We start from the raw sequence: 19,267 nt of genomic DNA, 5'->3' as shown, positions 1-19,267 counted from the left end.
GCTCGTTTCTCTCCTTCTCCCCCCTCTTTTCTCACAAAGAGATTCCCCACCCGCACCCACCTTGACTCCTTTTTACAGAAGGGTTTAGGAGGGAGGCAGCTAACATGGAGATGGAATGTGCTGCGTATACGTTTGACTAGGATGAGTTAGAATTTTCGGATTTGTGTCTCCCGTCTCCCTTTATTTCTTCCCTTGAAATGCTTTCTTGGGTCTATCTTCTGTTGGGTTTGAATAACCTCCCTCATCTGCTTGCTAGAACTCCCCATCTAGCTGTTCACAGCAGGAGCAGAGCTTGCCCTGATGTGGGACCCCAGGACGGTTGCCAGTGCAAGGGAAACCAAAAATATCTGGAAAAGATGTGGGGTTGCTCCCTGCTCATTCCCCTAACATCTCTTCCTCGTCGGTGTAGTGACCGCAGCAGCAGTAAACATTGAGGAGATCTACACCTGTGTGTTAATTCTATTTGAGGGGTGATCTTTAACCAAGTCATGGTTAAATAATTAACTTTTTTAACTTTTACATTTACATACAGTCAAATGTAGTCTGTGGTGTATAGTTTCATGGGTTTTGACGAGCGTATGGCGCTGCATATCCACCACCACTATCCACAGGGAATGGTTCCATCAGCCCTGGAACTTTCCTCCTGCTGTACATCGGTAGTCAGATTCTTCCCACCCCGACCCTTGGCAACCACTGATTGGTTCTCTCCCTGTATTTGGTCTTCTCCAGAATGCCATACAAATGGCTTCTTTCACTTAGCAAAGTACGTTTGCGATTCATCCATGTTGTTGTGTGTGTCCAAAACTGGCCGCTTTTCTGTTGCCAAGCTCTAGACCACTCTATGGACATACCACAGCTTGTTTATTCATTCCCCAGGACGTTGGGGTTGTTTTTGCTTGTGGGTGCTTATGAGTAAAGCTGTTGTAAACATTTGCATACAGGCTTTTGTCTGAACCTAAGTTTTTATGTCTCTTCCCTAAATCCTTTGGGGGGGTGTGGCATGGCCTGGTCATATGGTCAGTACCGAAGAATTAGAAGTCTGAATGCAAGCACATTCAGCTCTTCTTCGCAGCTCATGAGAGAGATCTGGCCTTGTCAGCTGCAGTTAAGACTTCCCAAGTAAGAGATTGCAGGGAGCATTATCTGAAGACACACGAGAGATGATTATGATAATAGACCACTCACTAACGGGATGACATGCTTTATAACCCAGAACTAATCGGAATTAGCCAGAAGTGGAAACAAAAAACTGCCAGTGGTAAAATATCCTTTATTTCCTACAGCAATTATTTTTAATCTCTTCAGAAACATTTGGCAGTTTAATTTTTACATTTGTCTTCAGGTTCAATACCATGCCAAACAATAACAGAGTCACAGTGTTGGAGAGTGGTACCGAAGATCTTTGTTGAAATCTGAGTTGCGTAAACAACGTATTATTAATTATAATTTGTCTTGAGTTTTTGACTGCCAAAATATGGGTGTTGTTTTAATATCTGAAGTCACTGTTCAGGTTTGATGCCTTTTAAGGAAATGAAAATATTTAAGCAAAATCTAGGCAATGAAATAGGGAGATTTGGGGACCTTTTTTTTTTTTTTAAACTTTTAAAAATTCTTAGAGGATAAAATAATGTTCAGGAATGGGAAGAGCAAACAGACCAGGATTATGGTGCTGTAGGTAGAGGAGAGCCCGAGAAGTGGGAAGTGATCTTAATTTGGGGATTATTTCATCGGTTTTACAGGTACTGCATGTTTCCTAAGCACTAGACATTGTGCTAGGCACTGGGAGTAGCAAGGACAAAGGAATCCAGAGAGAAAATTCTAGAGGGAAGTCGCCTACAGGTGCTATGATAGGAATGTGAATGGGCTCCCTACTGCCCAGTGTCCAGAGGGAGGAGCCCTTGAGGAGGTGGCTTGCGTGCCCAGCAGTGAAAGACGGCGTAAGAGTAGGGACAGCAGGCAGAGACTGGGGGAAGAGCAGAGTCCGATGGGGCAGTTTATGGAAAGGCCCCGAGCGAGCCTGGTGTTGTGAGCGTGGGCGGGAGAGCAGGGTGGGTGTGGGAGAGGAGGAGATGACATCAGGAGGCAGTCAAGGGCCAGACTTCTCTGAAGGTCATCCTATACAGTGCACTCGAGTGGGGACTTCCTTGTGTAGGTGGTATGAGCAGAAAGCCTTACTCGAAATGACAGAGGTCTCAGGGCAGTGTCTGAGGAGGGAATGGAGACTCTCCAGGCTGGAGGCAGGGAGGTCACATGAGGGGACCACCGTAGCAAATCCAGGAGAGAAGAGGGCCTGATCCCAGGCGTTGCAGTGGGATGGAGTGGTAGGTGGGGCAGGTGTGTGTACCCAGTGAGAAGGGGGGTGGTGGAGAGGGAGGAGCAGAGGGTGGCGCCCAGTTTGCTCCTTGAGGTTACTTGCTGCTGGATGTTCTTGTCTGTGAGATGCTGTGTTCAGAAGGCAGAATAGGTTTGGAGGGTGGATGTGAGGGGGCTTCATGCAGTGAGTTCAAGTTTGGGTTGAGTTGTCCATGGAGGTGTCCTTTGTTGCCTGGATCGGTTTGGGCTGGAGGTCTAGACTGGGAGGAATGGGCGTAGAACAGTAAAGGCACTGATAAGGATCAGGTTAGAGGTGGCGTGGTGACGGCCTACGTAAGAACGCCTAATGGAGAAGCTTGGGACATAGGTGAGGTTCCCTTGTAATTAGCCGCTTTCTCCTGACTTCACTTACCGTGGAGAGAGGAGAGTCTGTACGTCAGAGGCGGTGAGAGAAATAGGTCGAAAAGAGTACAGTTTTACTGGGCACTACAGGGTGACGATGCAAATCAGCAGGAAGAAGGAACAGAGATGTTTTTGTTTTTATTTATTCTTTGAAAAGGATGAACTCGAAATAAAATGAAAGTATAGTGCTGAGAAGAATCTTTTGTCTCAATAATAAATAAACACAGTTTAAAGAATTCTTTGAATCACCTTCTGCAGACAGGAAGTTCTGAATTTTTCCTCTTTTAGGATGAGAGGGGGAGAGCAAGTTCTACTTGATCTAAATCTGGAGACTGAAATAAGTAATATTTAGACAAACTCAGAGTGGCCTTTTTGGCTGTCCCAAGTATTCCCTCCTAAGTGGCCTGTAGTCGACAGTTGTTAGGGACGGAGAATGCAGGTTTTGTATTGTTTTCAGTTAGATATTATTACAACCTGAGGTAATTAGAGATTCCAGCCATCTTGCAGGATTTAGAGAGGCCTAAAGATAAAATCAAGGTGTAGTTCTTGAATGTTTTCTCAACTCAGCCTTTTCTCTTTGGGACACAAACTCTGGCTTTCAAAAGTTTGACTCATTGGTCTCATTATGGTATTGATTTTGATTATTTTCTTCTGTGAGGAACAAATTCTTTCTAGGGATCTGAATCGTAATTAGATTGTTGAAAAACTTACTAAGTCAGAAAATTGAAAGGCCTGTGTTTTTTTGTTTTTGTTTTTAAAGATTCCCTAGCTGGAAATACTTCAAAGATTTACACTTCTCTCCTCCTCTTCTGCAGTGAGGCCATAGTGGGGAGGGGGAGGGGTCGGGGTCGGTAGGTGGGCCTAGAACCCAGCACTCTGGGCTCCCAGTCTGAGGCAGCTTGCGTCATCACGACTGTCTCTCTGCCCTCCAGTGTTCGGCATATGCTAGGTGGTGTACGCGCCAGCCCACGTACAGCCCTTACGTCATGCGAACCACACAGGTACTCACTGGTAAGCTGGTCTTTAACTGTTTTGCTGATTTAACACAGCAAGAGTGGGAGAGGTAGTTTGAGGTCTCTAGTTTGAGACGTGATCATGCCTAGTGTTCTAGTTAAGTCTGGGGGCTCAGGGCACGAAGATTTGCAGTGGCCTTTGCCTGGCTCTCGGTGACGTACATCTGTTTGTCTTGCTCTCGGTGACCCAAAGCTGCATTCTGCCACTGTGGGACCTTGAGCAAGCTCCTTAAATTCTAGGCCATGGTTTTCTTGAGGGTTGTTACGAAGATTAAGTGCATATAAAGTGCTTAGCAGAGTGCCTGCTACGGGGTAAGTCCTGCCTCAAATCTTGGCTGTTCTGGGTTCCTCAGCTTCCCTGGTTTATAAAGGGGAAGGGCCTGTGCGCTGACCTTCTTTTCTCATTGTAGAGGGCGTTGTTTCTCCTCTCCTGCCTTTTAGCTCATTTTTTTTTTTTTAAAGATATTTTATTTATTTATTTGACAGAGATAGAGACAGCCAGTGAGAGAAGGAACACAAGCAGGGGGAGTGGGAGAGGAAGAAGCAGGCTCATAGAGGAGGAGCCTGACGTGGGGCTCGAACCCGGAACGCCGGGATCACGCCCTGAGCCGAAGGCAGACGCTTTAACCGCTGTGCCACACAGGCGCCCCTTTTTAGCTCATTTTTAAGTAGTTTTGCTTCGGTTTGTTTTGGCCCATGAAAATCCACAGTGAGTGTCTCCTGCCTTGTCTGTAATGTCTTCAGCGACAGCTGCCCTGGGTCTGGTTTTAAGTGGCGGAAAGGTGGGCAGGAGAGTAGCGTCCTTGTCCCCACTTGGCTGGACGTTCATTTGTAGCTGGAAAATGTTGGATGGATTTTGTCATTATTACCTCGTACTTCGACTGTCCTTGCTTCCAGAAAAATCCAGCCCAATCAGTGATGATTGTAGTCTAGTTGATGTAATTTACATTAACCAGAGTTAAAAGAAACAAAACCTGATTGTGAAAAGGTGGCAGGTAAGCCACAGCCTCTGCTCCGTCCCTTTTCCCATGGCGCTCTGCTTCCCACGTTTGCTTCGCAGCGACCAAATATTCCTTATCTTGCACACTGGGATTTGGTGGTGATAGAAGATTGAGTGGAGGAGGAATCTGCGGGTGATATTTTGATGTCTCAAACTTCTCTGTCCGCATAGTGGGCGATAGCCCCGTATGGCTGCGGAGTGCTTGAGTGTGGCTCGTCCGGGCTGGGATGAGCTGTAGGCATAGAATGTACACCAGGTTTCGAAGACTTACACAAAAGAAAAAAGGACGTAAAAAAGTTTTCAGATTGACTACATGTTGAAGCAAGGCTGTTTTGGTTTAATACAATTTATTACTAAATTAAAATTATTAACTTAACATTTATTTACCCCCCCTTTTTTTTAAATGTGACTGCTAGAAAATTTAAAACTATATATGTGGCTTTCATTCTTTTTCTATGGGACAGGGCTGGTCTGGAATGTTGGATGGACATCTAAAGAAATGGAGCAGTGAAATCTCTCTGGTGCCCCAAAGTGTTGATGTTCATTGATGTTGAGTTCCCCTTTTGGTTGGAAAAGGTAGTGTAAGGACGATGAGATGTCTCCTGGTTAGAGAAACTCGTGCTCCCCTGGTTTGCACCCCTTTTCTCTCCCACGTATTCCTGGTTCATCTCTCTGCATTCCTGGATCTAGGCACCCATGCCAGCCTGGTGTCTGCTTCCGAATGGACAGGGAGCCCGTGTTTATCACAGGTTTACCATGTGCTAGATGTTTACACTTAACGTCCCCCGTGCAGTGTAATTACCATCCGTGGTGAGACTCAAGGGAGGTGAAGTGACTGGCCCAAGGTGGTACCACTCGTGAGTGACAGACCTTGGATTTGGGCCAGGGACGAGCTGGCTCTGAAGTCCTACTGCCTTTTGCAAATAACGGGTCTTGGTTGGTGCTCGTGTCTTGTACCTCTTGCTCAGTTCCCATGCCTGGTCCTGGGTGCCCTTGTTCTGTAGATAGCATTTCTCACGTTTTAATCTGCATACAAGTCACCTGGGGATGTGTTAAGATGGTGCAGGTAGTGATGCAGTAGCAAGGGTCTCTGCTGTTTCCCTTGGTTTTGCACCGGCTTCCTCTGCTTCCAGAGTGATCTGATTCTCCAAAGCTTGCCTCACTCTGCGGGGGCTCGCCGTTTGGCTTTGCATGGGATGCCAGCGAGCGCAAATGGGGTCAGAACTGGTTTTTGGTCGTAGGTGCCGAGACTGGCATGAACACTGATTCCTGTGTACACACGATCTGACCTGATCAGTTTATTCCTGTTCCTACGCAACTGCATTACTCCTCCTTTATTATCTTAACCCCTTTGACACCTGTAGTCTGATAGAACAGAAGATGATGTTAATATTGAGATATGTGTCAGGGGTATCTATCTTAAGTCGATGTGATGCAGACTGGCCTTAAATTGACACTGGGGGGTGACTGTGCCATGTTTGGTTCAGAGAGTCAGTATCTGATGAGAGATGAGGACTCAGAGCAGTTGTCCTGCCACTAGTTCTGCCTCCGTGCCTGACAAGGAATCGGGGTGACTTGTGACTTTTCCTTAGAATGGGCGTTACAGTGAGCTGCCTCACACGAGTGTGGAAGCATGGCTCGTCGACGCCACTGCTTCTCCAGCACGTGAGGGAGGCGACCACCCTGGAGTCCTTGCATCAGGAGGTCTTGGGGGAGGTCTTGGTCTTTGGCCAAAAAAGAAACTGCGTTTTGGGAAGGCACTTGGTGTATTGTGTGTTTGAACTCCAAGGGGCTGTGCAAAACTTTATAGTGTATTTTTTTATTTTTTTAATTTAAAAAAGTTTCAAAAACATTTTTAAATTTTTAGAAAATGATTATTTTAGAGAGAGCGTGCACGTGTGCGCGCGCTCACACAAGCAGGGAGTGGGGCTTAGGGAGAGGAAGAGAATCCTCAGGTAGATTCCTTGCTGAGCATGGAGCCCGACATGGGGCTTGATCCCAGGATCCTGAGGTCATCACCTGAGCAGAAATCAAGAGTCTGACACTCAAATGACTCAGCCACCCATTAAAATTAAAATAATTTATGTATTTAAGTAATCTCTACGCCCAGTGTGGGGCTTGAACTCACAACCCCAAGATCAAGAGTTGCATGCCCTTCTTACCAAGCGCCCCCCAGTGTATGTTTTAAATTCGGGGATTGCGTTGATGAAGCTAATTCTAAAATGATGTCTGTTACATGAGCTAGCTTACCATCCCCATCTCCCTATAAGAAAACTCCGTTTCACAGAAATCCTAGTTGAATTTTAGATCTTATTGGAAATTTGGACTCAAGAGTTCTATGATATATGAATCTGGCACACTGCATAGGATTTTTAATTGTTGGCTAAATCTGTCACCTCCGTGCTTGGCGCAGAATACTGTGCCTGGTGTGGGGGGGTGTCTGGCTGGCCCGTGACTAGCTGCTGAGCAGTCACAGGTTGCTGGAAGGGCAGTGGGATGGAGTTGGGGGGATAGCAACAAGGCTGGGTGTTCAGGGTGGGCAAAGCCATGGGGCCAGCCCTGGAAAAGGGGTTGGAACTGTGGAAGTTCATCTGAGTTGGGGGCGAGTTCAGAATTCGGTGGGGTAGTAAGTCCAAAGCCTTTCTGGAGCATGCCAAGTGTCCAGATACGTTAGGAGTCAGAGACAAGATAGACAGACACCCAGAGGTTGTCAGAAGGCAAAGCAAAGGTGGATGGATGGTCACAAGTCTACTGGACAGGCAGGAACGAGTCGGTCTGTGAAAGTAGCAGTTGGATCATGGGGACTGTGTGTGCACAGAGGCAGGGCCCACGGAATGACTGTGGGGCGTGTGAACAGGTGAACGGGTGAGGGCAGGATGCGTTACCGTTGCCAGTGGTCGCTGGATAACTGAATCAGAACCAGTTGTACACGGCAGCCTTCATGGGACGTGGCAGGTGAGGACACTTGTTGCTCAGGTGGCCGAGGTTGGGAGAATGGATTAGGAGAAGCAGTAGCTCCTTATAACCAAGATTCACGTGGGAAGGCGTTAGAACACTAGATTGGAGTTTACCTGAGTTCACAGGACACGTGATCAAGACTTAGCTTTTCAAACTCACACCAAAGGAAAAGGAGCTGTTGATGAGGCCGTGGCTGCTGCCCGGGGGAGCTCCCATGTCATCTTGTACTGAGCTTACTCCGCGTTCTTTTCAGGGCCCCGTGGCCTCTGCTGTCTTCTTGTGCCTCTTCCCTGGTAGAGCTGTGTCCTCTTTCTGGTGCACTTGGCAAATGTGGCTGTCCCACAGCCCCTGTGTTCCCACATGCTCGTCTAAAGAACTAGTAACATCACCTGTATTGCTCAGTCCCACTTCTGGTTCTCCAGACCGTGAGCTAATCGGTCCTGGTCTGCTCAGCTGTGGCTTGGACGGCAGGGTTACTGCTAACCCTACATGGGTGGTAGTTTGCACTGGGCTAGTGAAACACCCCTGAGGGATCTACTACCCGACAAGGGGGTGGTCTTACCCTGTTTTATGCCTGAGAAACTTGAGCTTCTGAGAGGTTAACAGATACGTAGAGGCTGAGTTGTTGGGAATTGGCATTCGTGCCTGGATCTTTCTGACCCCAGTTCTACACCCTTTACCATGCTTCAGTATAGTAGCTAAGGTGTGGGATCTCTTCTGAGTATACAGCTGGATCCTTTTGTCGATTTTCTGTTTACTCAAAATCACAAAAACGGTATGTTTAGCTTAGCATTTGCTCCATAAATGCGTAGCAAAGGCCAGTTGAGTTATGCACCAGAATGAGACACTGGAGGTAGGAAATTTGGCTGCGTGGCTAGAGGAATTGTTCAGGCCTAATGTTTAGGGTCTCATGGGTACATAGGTGTATATTTGAGGCCTCTCCTAGGTAGAGGGGGGTGTGTGTGTGTATGTGCGCATGTGTGCTTATGCTTGGGGCCCCTCCTAGGTACACACATGTTTGGCAAAAGGCAAGTCTGGTTTATCTGGCCAGTGTTAATTTTGGGAAAGATCAAACACATAGTTTTGCACTTGACTAGTAATAATTGGGCTTTCATGGTTTGGATTTGAGATGAGTCATAGAATTGTAAAACATCCCTGTTCCCTGTCTGGAGCATTGGGATATTGTCGACCTCCCCTGGAATTTCACATGTGGCTCTAACCTCTTTGGTTACACAGTCCTCCTGTTTCAGGTCATTGAGGGTAGGAAGCATTTGTTCTGCGTTTGTTGTGCTTCTTAGAAGACCTTGCGGGGCAGCCTGTCTACAAGAGGCACTTCAGGATGCCCGTTAGATCCCGGGTAGTGGTTGGGGATTCTAGTGGCATCAATCTTGTTATCCCCTGTCTGAGAGCACAGGAGTTGTGGCTTCATTTCTTGTAGGGCTTTCTCTGTGCTAGAATCCTCTTGCTGACCTTGTTTTGATGTTACAGTGACTCAGAGTAATTAGTATGTAACTATATTCTAGGTATTCCGGGTAGAAGTAAGTACCTCCCTAGATTATTGGTTTTTTTTTTAAGATTTTATTTATTTATTTTAGAGGGAGAGAGCAGGGGGACGAGCTGAGGGAGGGGAACAAGCAGACTCCGTGCTGAGCACGGAGCCCGACACGGGGCTCCATCCCACAACCCCGAGATCATGACTGGAGCTGAAAACGAGAGGCAGACGTTCAGTCGCCGAAGGCAGCCAGGCGGCCCTGGATTGTTTTATTTAACCTTCACAATCACTCTGCAAAGTGGATCTTCTTTTTTTCCATTTTACACATGAGAAAACAGAAGCTGAAGAGGTTAAGTAACTTGCCCAGAATCTTGGTAACTTGTAAGGGGAAGAGCTAGGACTCACTCCAATTTGTCTTACTCCAAAGCCCATGCTTTTAACCACGACAGCAAACTGTGGTTTATAGGTGTCATTTCTGCAGACAGTCGATGGCAGGCTCGAATATCTTTGAGGTTCAGAGCTGCTGCTTCTGGGTCAGCCAGTATTTCTCCTGTTGTCAAGATCCGCGAGGTGTTGCTGGCTGGCTCCGTGACCCTGTTGTGGCTCTGGTCGCTGAAAGTAGGTAAACCTTGAGAGACACCTTGCTCCCTTTCCTGATTTCTCCTCCTTGACCACACATGTGTGCCTGCTTGTGCGCCGGTGCATTTTACAGCACAAATAGCCTCCTTTGGCCGTAACCGTAGAGCCAGTCAAACCATGTTTTTATCATCACTTCGTGGCGTTGAAGTTTAAGGCAGAGCCCGTTCAGAATTACCTTATTATTCTTCCTCTGGATTTGGAGATTTGTTCGCTTGCTCTTTCTGGAGTTGTCTTGGGGTCGATGCGGAGGTGCCCGTGGAGGGGAGCTGCCGGGAGAAACATGGGGTTCAACATTGTTCGGGAAAATGGGCCAGAAGCATCTCCCGACGCTCCACTCCAGAATGCGCTCCTATTTGCTCATACCATCTCCTAGGGAGAACAGCTGCTTACAGCGTGTTTCAAGTGGGTCCCAAAGATGTCTCACCCAAAACCGGCTGGCCTCCAGTACTCTTGAGGGGTGCTCCCAGCCTGGGTCCCCAGAATGAAGATTCTCCCTGGGATACTTCAGAACTTTGGGAGTTCACAGCAGCAGTTCAGGGGGAAAAAAGTGTGTGTGCATGTGTCTGTGTGCACAGACGCATGCATCTAACCCAGCATTTCCCGCATTCCTGGGCTGTGGTGGAATCCCTTTTTGGTGGAACATTCCTGGGTGAACATCCTTCAAGCTGTTGGCTGTTGGTGATGTGAACTTCGTGAAAAATGGGAGGGCCTTGAGAGGAGTAGGGCGAGGGCGTCCTCGATCTCTTCCTTTTCGTATAATCTAGTGATTGGTGAAATGATGTGTGTTTTTCTGCTTTCCGTCCACTCCAGCAAGAGAATTTGTGAGTGAATTTATTTGTAAGGTCGACAGCCAGTAGGCCTGCTGTGAGTGATAACTTGGAGGGGGGGACTCTTAGTTGTATTGACAGATGAAAGTAGGACCTTTCCTAATTCCAAACACGTTTGAAATGAAGCTGGTGTCTGGTGAGAGTCGTGGGATACTCCGGCGATGGCATCACTGTGGAATGTGAGAGCCGTTGTGATCGGGATGCAGGGGGCCCCTTGTGCACAAGGGCTAGCCAGGCCCTGACCTGCCACCTGGATGACTAGGGGGTGGGGGGAAGGCAGGTTTATGGTGATTTTAAGAGGATTAGGTCTTGGTGAGAGGAGGGCAGGTTGATGAGGGGAAAATCTCTTGTTTACTCAGAGCAAGGTTTTTCAGCCTTAGCCTACCGACATTTGGGGCTGCACAGTGCTGTGTTGGGGGGCTGCCCTGGGCATTATAGGATGTTTGCCAGCATCCCTGAACACCGATACCCACCCCTCCCCCAACTTGTGACAGCAAAAAATGTCTCTGGACCTTGCTAGATACCAGTGTTGGTGGTGGTGGAAGAGAAGGGGCAAAATCGCCCCACTTGAGAACCGTGGACTTAGAGCCTTGTAGCAAGAACAATACTTCAAAACTTTGGGTACTAAGAATTCCCAACAAAGACCTCCAAGGGAAGCCAGCCAGCAAGGAAGCATCTTGAAACTATACAAATCCCCCAAGAAATGCAAGATACCTTGAGCTGCTGGGTTTCTCTTCTGTATTGTCTAATGCTAGAAGTCTCAAATGTTTGCAAATATTTTTAATTTAGTATTCAAGATGAAAGAAAATTGCTGGTGAAAAGAGTAAGAAACCACAGAAATTGGGTCTGCTGGTCTGACTGCAGCATTTCAGGGACAAAGGCTTCCACGCAGGATTTAGGGTTTATGTGCAAAAACCGAGGCGGCTTATTCAGGTGACAAAGGAAAATTACTTTGAAGTTCTCCATTGTATACTCAAAATATCACTTCTCATTTAGAAAATCTATCCTTTGCTTCAAGCTGGAATTGTAGAGATGCTACCAAAAAATGTGGTATTTATAAAATGCCAAAGGAATGCTAAAGCTTTTATGGATTCTACTCTTGAACGAGGAATCCTTTGTTTTAGCACTTAAATGGGCAAGTGATTTCTTAAGTTTGATATGCTGGAATTCACCAAACATGTTTCATTCAAAAATAAAAACTAATAGTGGAGAGATTTAGATTTTTTTTTTTTCTTTCTCATGAAACCATTTGAATAACTCACTTTAAGCAGAGGCCGTAATGAACTTTCCTGAAGTTCATTGATGGTGACAGGGTTAGCCCAGACCCTTTCAGTATTTCTATAAACTCATTGATGAATTAGCAAATCACCAGCACCAGGTTCTTTTAGTTAAAAGAATGTAAATCCAGTGGGAAATAGGGCTAGAGCAAAAGTGCCTTTGACAGAATTTACAGGATTGATGACTGACTATGCCTAAGTTCACAGGAGATACTTTCATCTGCTTCCCTGTAGCTATGAGATTTTGAAGATGCACACCTACACCTGGCGGATGAACTTCGAGAAATATTTCCCCCCCCCGCCTTCCCATCTGCTGCTCTTTTCTGGATTCCAGTGACAGAATGGTGTGCGTCCTAGCCCTTTCGATGAATTTTACATATCTCTTCATTTTACATATCTATATGTAGAAACATATAAAATACAATATGCTTGCTTTTTTTTTAAATTTTAGTGTAATTTAGATACTGTTTTGTGACCTGATTCTTTTTTCGCTAGATGGTGTACCTTGCTCGTTCCACTTCAGTGCCTGTAACACATCTACCTTACCTTTTCTTAAAAAAGATTTATTTACTATGGAGAGAGTGGGGGAAGGGGCCGAGGGAGAGAATCTCCAAGCAGACTCCCCACTGAGCAGGGAGCCCAATTTGCGGGGGGGTGGGAGTGGGGGTGAATTTGGGCTCGATCCCAGGACCCATGAGATCATGACCTGAGCTGAAACCAAGAGTCAGGCTTAACCGCCGGCACCACCTCGTCTACCTTACTTTAATGACTGCGTAATGCTCCATAAAAAAAGGATGTAATTTAAATAATGTGAATGTATTTCACACTATTGAACTATATACTTCAAAATGGTTAAGGTGGTAAATTCCACGTTATGTGTATTTTACCACAAGTTTTTTGAAGAGGACGTAGCACAGTTGATTTAATCATCTCCCTTCTGGTGGACATTTACCTTTTTTCCAGGGTTCTGCTGCACCAGACACTTTTTATACCAACACCTCTCGCTTTGGAAGATTTAATTTTTTTGGTTTAAAACATTGCCTTCGTGCCCTAAGGTCAATGACACGTCATCCAGATACAGGGAATAGGATCCTTGCCTTTTTCTCTTTGTGAGGGGGGAGAACCTAAGGAAAAGAGCCCCCCTCCCCCTTTCTGGACTTTAAGGATTTATTGGTTGTGGGTGTGCTGCTGGAGAGTGAGAATCCCGTGGTGATCTCCTTAGCTGAAGCTTCTCTTTAATTATTCGCAAGCTCAGTGGGTGTCTGTCTGGGCAAGCCCTTGCCCTGAGCGCCATTTTATTGCACCAGGTATCTGCAGAGAGGTCGGGCCAGGTGGATTACCTGGTTTCCAGAGGAATTCCTGGAGGTGAAATGAAGGACAGCCCTAGGGGAGGCCGTGTCCGGCCAGATCTCTGAGTTCTGATAGCCCGGGTTCAGGTCGCCCGCTGTGGTTTGGTATTCAGTAAACTCTTCCTCCTGCTTGGAGCTTTTCTAGCGGAGCCCTCGCTTTGAAATGCTAACCCCAGGGCAGCCCTGCCCTTTAAATTGACATTCTGCTTTCTAAAGAAAAACCCGAGACAGGTATTTTTGGAAGCTTTGTATATTCAGTAAGTAGATATTGCACTGCTCAAGAACCTTAGCGCTCCGGGCAAGTCAGCACAATTCTATTTTTGACTCTGGAGCAAGAAAAAGGAAACAGTGGTCATGTGGAGGGACTGGAGGGGCTTAATTTGGGTCTGTTTGATACAGCCTTCGTTCCGGGGTGCTGCATCCCTGCGTCATGGTCATGTGCCTTTTGGGTCGCTGAGATGGTCTGGTGGCAGAAGAGGGAGATAGAAAAGGGGTCTGAGCAGCTGTAGCCGTGAGGGACCCGTCTCCTCCCACCTGGGCCCCCACAAAAGCCACAAAGCAGAGCGGAAGCCCCAGGCTTGAGTGCGCAGGGAGCATCTGTGTCATGCGGGACCAGCCAGTATCGCTCCTCGCGGTGAACGCGTCCTCTTCCAAATCCTGGACCCTGTCTGAAGGCCCGGGACCACCCTGAGCTGGGGGCGTGCTGTGGTCAGTCCCATTTCCTGAGGAAGTGACTGAGGGAGCTGGCTTTTGAAGGCTGCTCCACCCTGGAGCCCCAGGAGCCCAGAGCAGTGGAAATCACATGCACATTGATTTTTCCTTTGGGCAGGGGCTTTGACATGAAAGGAGCCCTCCGCAGACGTTTTTGTTAGGTTAGTGCTTTGCTTTCAGAAATCATTTTACTGCTGGGCTGTTGTAGTTGTCTTCCTGTGGATGTCCTATACTCTGGGAAATCAGAACACTGAAGGAGCAGAACTTTTTGTGTCTTCCGTAACGGTTTTCTGGGGTTATGTTCTGGTCTCAGTTAAGAAACGCAGTGTATTTTAAAGGAGTTTAATCGCTTAAATAATAAAACACAATCTTTATGGGATCTTTAATTTTACGCAGGCAGACCCAGGATGGAATTCTTAGCTAGTTTTTTTTTTAATACTTAAAAAAAAGAATTTATTTATTTGAGAGAGAGCATGTGTGCGTGAGCGGGGGGGGGGGGGGCAGAGGGAAAGGATCCCAAACAGATGTGGGGCTCAATCTCACCCTGAGATCACGACCTGAGCCAAAACCGAGTCAGATGCTTAACCGACTGAGCCACCCAGGCGCCCCTTAGAGAGTTCTTTAGTGGAGGAAATGTGGGAAACTGGGCATTTTGAAATTTGTATGTGATTTTAGCAAACTACCAAAGAAAATTAAATATTAAATCCATTAACTGCACGCGAAAGGGCCATTTCGAATGTACCCTGTCAGGGCTTGATATCCTGTATTTTCTAATTCTGTAAATAGGAAATCAGGTATTTTCATTTCGAGTTGTTTTTTTTTTTTTTTTTTTAAGGTGAGAATGTATATGATTCAGTCTTTTCCTCTCCTGCCCCTGACCCCTTCAACATACTGTGGACCATATTTTCTCTTTTCTTGATTTACCTTCCTTTTCCTTCTTCCCAAGCATTTAGATAACACACAAGAGTTAAAAGCTCTGAAGTTAGCTAGGTAGAGGTCAACAAGCCCCGAGGTTCCCTGTTTCCAGGTAACTGGTGCAAATAAAGGAAGGGGTGCTTGTTCAGCTTTACCTGAAATCCAAGGTTGTCTTTCTTGAGCTGTGTAATGTATATCCATATGTTATGTCTTTTACTTTTTTCTCATATTTAGTGCCTCTTCGTATATATTTTACATTTTCTATAAAATACAGTTATTAAGAACAGCATTCACATTAACTTGAACGTTCTATTTAAAAGGACGTTTTTTTCCAGAAGTGGAGCAGGTGCTTAAGAAATATAAACTCCTAAATAAAATTAAGTACCCTTGTCAGTACTTAACTGTTATAACCTGGGCTTATCCAAACATTTGCTTTCTTTCTATCCAGAGAGCAGTTACTGTGCCCAGGGCCCCATTTCTTCCGTGGAAGGGTGGTTATTACCTCTTTAATGACTTCTAGGTATTTCTTTCTTTTTTTTTTTTTTTTTTTTGACTTTTAATGGTACCTGGTATCTGCTTGCTAAAATCCCCATCAGTCTCAGTTGCCCTGGTAAAAGAGTTCTTTTCTTTCTCCCTCCTCAAAGAAATGTAAAATGTAACAAAAAGTATAGTATGAATTGCATATCAAGTGCAACCTGTAATATCACCAGTCACTATTTTAACTGTGAATGTCTCTCTGTAGGCACACTCTATTCCCTTCCCCTCCTGTCTTTTTTTTTTAAGATTTTATTTATTTATTTGACAGAGATAGAGACAGCCAGCGAGAGAGGGAACACAAGCAGGGGGAGTGGGAGAGGAAGAAGCAGGCTCATAGCAGAGGAGCCTGATGTGGGGCTCGATCCCACAACGCCGGGATCACGCCCTGAGCCGAAGGCAGACGCTTAACCGCTGTGCCACCCAGGCGCCCCCCCTCCTCTCTGTCTTACGATTTCCTCCCTCTCCTCTCTCCTCTCCCCCTCCCTCCTCCCCTCCCTTTCCCCTGTCTCTCTTCCACCCTCTTCTTCCTCTTCCCTTGGACTTTGTAGGCAAATGGCTCCTTCCTTCCTTTTTAGAGGGACCTGAGACCCTTGTACTTATGCATATTTAAAAATCACCAGATAAATGAATTGTGCTTTATAAATAGGGTTAAAAAGTTTTTTTATGGGGTGCCTGGGTGGCTCAGTTAGTTAAACGTCTGCCTTTAGCTCAGGTCATGGTCTCAGGGTCCTGGGATTGAGCCCCAAGTAGGGCCCCTGGCTCAGCGGGGAGCCTGCTTCTCCCTCTCCCCCTCTGCTCTCCCTGTCTGTCTCTCACTCTCTCAAACAAATAAATAAAATCTTAAAAAAAAAAAGTTTTCTTATACTTGGGTTTTTGTGCTTTTGCATATGTATGAAGCTTCTTAAAATAAGAGTTTGCCTTAAAATAAGTTTGACTCAAGTCAAAATAAGTTTGACTCCAAGTCAACCTTAGAAAGTTGACTAGTGATTTCAGTACATCTTTCTGACTAGCTTTTTATTTTTTTATTGTTAACCCATATGATTTTCTTTCTCATCCTAGCCTGATATGCTGTTAAGTGCCAGCCTCAACCAGTTGGCCCTTTCCCTGGAAGCTTGGTGAGCCTCTGGATTCATCCTTTCCTTGAGCTGGGGGAAGTGGCTTATTGTTTATCTAAGACTTTCTTCAAGCTAAGATCCCTTGGGAGAGTGGAAGTGAAAGCATACTGAGATATCAGACATGGATAAATACAGATGAATATATTACACATTTAGGGATAGATGCTTATCCACAGAGAAGCCTAGTTTACTGTGAAATCAAGAATATGTGGTCTCTCGATGGATGGAATGACAGAAGCTAAACATAAGGGTTATGATTTAAGAGCACGAGTAAATGATTTTAATGTCTGTTTCCCTCATCTTGCATTTTACCGCATGAGTTAAAAATACGTCTTCAGAATTTTAAAGCAAATGGGTGAAACTCAACACTGTATATCTTAAAGGTTATTTTTTGAAGTGTTCTTATTTTTGCAAGAATTCTCCAAGAAAGGTCTCTCTCGTGGTTCCTTGCCTTGGCAAAATCTCTTTGGAAAATATCAAAATCTAAATTTAAAAGGGTATTCTTGAGCAAATGTATGCACTGAATTCACATGAACATATGTCTGGCATGATGGAAACATGCATAGACATGGAGAGATACTGTTGAATGTGACAAGGCCTATTATGTTAAAAATATACATGTGTGTTTATATTTATGCTTCTGTATGCATTTAGAAGTCTGTAGCCCAAATGTTATCAGAGCTTACCTCTGACTAGTGGGCCTCCTGGAGACTTTTGCTTATATCTTTGGGTTTTAGAGGACTGGTGAAGAGCGTATACTACTCTTAAAATAAAAATGGTTTCAAAACCCAGGGATGCTAAGAAAGGTATTTTGAATAAATGGCAGCCTGTTGGCTAAATCCTTTTTTTCAAAGATGCCACCTGACCATTCAGCTTAAGAGTGCTTCTAATGGAGTGGCAATGTTTACATAGAGATTTTTGAATCTAGAGGTTATATTGGCTAGAAGGTACCGGGAGCCAGAAGTGAAAGAGTGGGGGGGGGGGAATGCCATGACTGTAACAGATCTCCCATGAAAGAACTCAGGGTTCTGCACCTGGTGGATGAATTGATGGGGTTCTTGACCTTTTGTTTCTGTAGCCTTCAGTAAACAGAAGAGAGGGAGAGAGAGGGTTGGGGGAAAGGGAGAGAGAGAATCTCAAGCAGACTCCATGCGTAGTGTGGAGTCTGATGTGGGGCTCGATCTCACGACCCTGAGATCATGACCTGAGCCGAAACCAAGAGTCAGACGCTCCCCCGACTGAGCCAGCCCGGTGCCCCAGTAGACACAAAGTCTTAAGGAATGCTTGTCTATAAAGAGAGCAGTTTGGTTCATCCAGGTTATCAGATCAGCACTTTGTGATTTGTACTTCAAAGAAAAAATAAAAGAGTAATTGGTAGTTTCTGTGAGTTACTTCAGACCTCAGTGAATCTCTTCCTGTCATGGAGTATATTAACCCTCAACTCTTAGAAATGAGCTAATCGGGAACTGTATACGTTTTTGGACCTAAGTGCTTATTACTCGATCTATTAGAATTGTCTGAAGACCTGGCTCACCTGTGAAATGGTTGGCCTTAATATTTTCTTTCTAAAGGGTTTGGCTTATGTTTCTTGTGTATGTAAGCCAGAGAGAGCAGTGATGGCGTGGAATCATGGTGGACTCGTTTTTACTTATCCGTCGGTCAGAATGGATGGTTCCAGAATATCTTGAATCTTCAGAAAAGCCACCAACATGTTCACTGGTTTTATTGTGGCTTTTTCCTTGTCCTGTGTTGACTGTCTTTGGTAGCAAGGTGGGAGAACCACTTCCTCTGATTCTAGGCTCAAGAGAAGGAAGAGAGCGCCATGGCCCCTCTGTGTCTTGCCAGCCCCTTGGTGGCAGATTGCTGTTGTCTCGTTCTTACTGTCCATCACAGGCCTTGTCATTCTCAGCACTTTTGCAAAGAAGCACAAATACGTGATTTTCATCACAGAAGGCCTTTCCTTTGTTTAGGAGGGGTTGAAATAATAAGTGAAAATAATATTCTTACCAATCAAATCCAATAAACCGTGGCTCCTTCTGGGTGTTAATTTGTGAGGCTTTAAGAGTATTGACCTCCTTATCCTTCCCTAAGGAATTAATTAATCATTTGCCTTTCCTGCAGTTCCGATCCTCCTTTTACCCGCTTCATTCCCATTAGACTTGGTCTTCCCCTGCGTTCTGGCACTCCTTGGCATTCTGTGAACTGAGCTTGTTGATCAGTTTTCTCTAGATATTTCGGCAGCTTTATCTAGATTCATACTGTGCCCTACCTGGCATATTTTAGAAGTTAATGTACCTTAAGGCTTTGGGGGTTATTGGAATCATAACAGGTGTGTTGTGGGTCCTGGAGAGAAGTTAATATTCCACAGGAAAGACCAAAAGAAACTGTGCCCAAACTTTCCCCTTCTTCCCTCAAACCCTGTGGCTCGGGGCCAGTGAGCAGAGCCTGTATTTGGGCTTTTCTGTGTAAATTGTCCTGAAAGTTTGACCCCAATTGGCTTGTCCCACTTGGATTGTCTACCAGGGTGCGCCGGTCACGCCCAGTATTGGCGGTGCTCTGCAGAGGGGTGGGCGTCTTCTGGATACCTGGCCATCTGTGCTTTGTGTGGTGGTGTCTGCTTGCGGCCTGCAAATGAAGAGACTCATGTCTTTATGGCAATACTTCCCAAAAGACATGGGGCACCTCTGAGTTGCTCTTAGAAGAAAAACAGGGTCTGGAG

The 19,267-nt window shown here is 45.7% G+C and overlaps 1 long non-coding RNA gene across 2 annotated transcripts in view; it reads left to right on the top strand.

Annotated features, from left to right (window-relative positions):
- LOC121103247 overlaps positions 1–19,267 on the top strand; it is a 32,566-nt gene that overhangs the window by 4,343 nt on the left and 8,956 nt on the right. For both annotated transcript variants that reach the window (XR_005835386.1, XR_005835387.1), the window contains one exon: positions 16,493–17,172. This is a non-coding gene — a long non-coding RNA (uncharacterized LOC121103247). The remainder of the gene's footprint in view (positions 1–16,492; positions 17,173–19,267) is intronic.

The sequence above is a fragment of the Ursus maritimus genome, unplaced genomic scaffold (assembly GCF_017311325.1).
Source record: "Ursus maritimus isolate PB19 unplaced genomic scaffold, ASM1731132v1 scaffold_18, whole genome shotgun sequence".
NCBI lineage: Eukaryota > Metazoa > Chordata > Mammalia > Carnivora > Ursidae > Ursus > Ursus maritimus.
Note: the sequence above shows the minus strand (reverse complement) of the source record. Positions and strands in the feature narration are given on the sequence as shown.